The sequence below is a fragment of the Chrysochloris asiatica genome, unplaced genomic scaffold (assembly GCF_000296735.1).
Source record: "Chrysochloris asiatica unplaced genomic scaffold, ChrAsi1.0 scaffold00101, whole genome shotgun sequence".
In the NCBI taxonomy this organism is placed as follows: Eukaryota; Metazoa; Chordata; class Mammalia; order Afrosoricida; family Chrysochloridae; genus Chrysochloris; species Chrysochloris asiatica.
Genome location: NW_006408619.1, coordinates 591,875 through 594,555, shown reverse-complemented (window position 1 = coordinate 594,555; position 2,681 = coordinate 591,875).

Here is a 2,681-nt window from a genome sequence, read left to right as displayed (position 1 = left end):
CATTGTTTCGTTCTGCTGTGCATGGGGTCGCTATGAGTCGGTTCCGACTTGATGGCACCTGACAACAACAACAACAACAATATATATATAATGAATGTAAAGATAATATTCTCCCATATAAACTATCATATAATTCACAATAAAACATTTTTAAAAATTAAATGCAAGACAAAATGATTATTTTCACTCTAATCATTTCTCACATAACAGATTGACAAAATACTATTTGTGGGGCTATAAGAAAAATACTTCAAAATGAGTTCCTGATGGGAATACAACTGCGTACAAACTCAGTGAAGAGCAATTCAAAATCCCAAATACCCTTTGACCCAGCAATTCTACCTCTAGAAATGTATTCTACAGATAACTCACACATGCAAAATGACATTAATGTAAAGCTAGTAGTTGCAACATTCTCTTGCTAGCAAAGTCCTGGAAACAATCCAATTGTCCATCATTAGGGATTAGCTGAATACATTTGGGTACATTCATACTTTGGAATACTTTGTCACTCATACTTTGTATTTATATAAGACTAGTTCTGATGTGAGGAACTCTGGTAGCATAGTGGTTATGAATCGGGCTGCGAACCTCAAGGTCAGCAGTTTGAAACTACCAGCTGTTCCACTGGGACAAAGATGAGGTTTTCTGCTCCCATAAAGATTTACAGCCTCAGAAACCCTGTACAGGGTCGCTATGAGTTGGAAATGCCTCCACAGCACGTAACAACAACAACAAGTCCTTGTGTGGCACTGTAAGATAATAAGCACTGGACCGAAAGGTCAGTTTGAACTGAAAGTCAGTGGTTCAACTCACCAACTGCTCTTGGAAACCCTACATAGGGTCACCATGTGTCAGAACTGGCTCAACGGCAGTTGACAACAGCAATAAATCTTCAAGATCTAGTCAAAGAAAAGGAAAAGAAGAAGAAAAAAAAAAGGTGCAAAAGAGAGTACGTATTACCATGTGTGCAAAAAGAAGAAAAAAGGGATATATTTTTGTGTAGTGTATAGGGAGAAAAAAGATACAAATATTATGCCAAATCTTTATTGTCTTGAACACAAGCAAAGAAAGACAAACAGAGACAGACACCAGAATGAGCTTCCAAAGCTCTTTCTCCATAGGGCACAGAGAACAAAGGAATTCCTCCCACAGCCATGATCAAGGGCAGCAGCCATGGATCACATCTGCACACTGGGCTTATGGAAAGCAGACAGGGAATGACTGCAGATAGGAACCCTTGCAGTCTGAGGTTCTCGGGATATGACAACTAGGCAACCATTACAGTATGTCCAAGAATGTTCCTGTGAGGATTGGCTGGGGGCAAGTGGCCCCAAAACCTGCTTTCAAATGTACTGCTTCTAACTCTGACTGTTCAGCTGTCAGAGGTGTGTGAGGTACTCAAGAAAAATTGGCATCTGAACACTTACCCCTAGGCACAGAATGAAAGTAAGCTCTGCTAGGCTGGAATCGTTCACAGGCAAAAAGACTTCAGACTATAGTTGTTGACCTATATGGGAGTACAAAAAAATATCTTTTGGATAAGACATAAAGTGGGCAGATGGAGGACAGGGACAGGAAGGAGAAAATCCCCATATGCCTTTCACACTTTTTGAGGTTTGAACCATGTATATGTATGACCAACTTTTAAATTTTAATGAAGAATTTTTTTTAAGATAAGAAAAAAATAAAAAGGGGCACTTAAGTGTCTGTGTCTAAGATCACAACTCAATAGTCCTTTAATGAGACAGATTCTTCATGAGCTCACCAGAGCTTAAAAAAGAAAAAAGAAGATAGAGATACATTAGAAATACCCGTGGGTACCAGGGCAGTCTTTCATTCAGATCCACATACAATTCCCATGTGTTCCAGAGGCTCATTCAAAGCTAAAATTCAAGTCCCAGGGACAGCTGGTAACAGTGTGTAACCATGGGCAACTGGGCTTCACCCATGGTTGTCATAGTAATAGTGATGTTGTGTAGTTGCGTTTTCATTGTGAAGTAATTATCAGGCATTGGGCTGGACTCCTCCACACTTGCATTTACATCAATGACTATTATGAATGAGACTAAATTAGATGCAATTTCAGTTTAACTGTTAAGAGAAGCTGTGGATTTAGCCAGATTTGCATATCCTTCCATCAAGCCTAGCAAAATCGGTGAATCATATGCCTGGAGCAACACAAGAGTCATTCTGTCTGTTGCCATCAAAGCCGTGGAATAGCCAACCTTGACCCCCGCCAGCCAAGCCCCTTCTCAGGGCTCCCCTTTCCTCCCTCTCCCACCACAAGCAGTCGGAGTGGACCCAGTATTGCTCACACACAAAAATTTCTCTTTTTTAAATTTAGTTTGATTTATTTCTTTTGTGATTTGGAGAAAGTTTACAGAGCAAATTGGTTTCCTATTCAACAATTCCTACATACTTTGTTTTGTAACTGACTGCAATTCCCACAAGACAACAGGGCTCTTCGCACTGTCTCCTGTGTCTCCCATTTCCCTTCATCCTTTTCTCCTGTCCCTTCCTGCCTTCTAAGCATGCTCCCTGGGAAAATATGGCCCTCTCCACCTTGCTTTGGTTGTTAGTACTAAGGATTATGTGCCTCTCTAGCTCACCTTAAAGCTCTGCCTTTCATCTGTCTGCAAGTTGAGTCCTGGGGTAAAATTCAGATGGAGGTTGAAAGG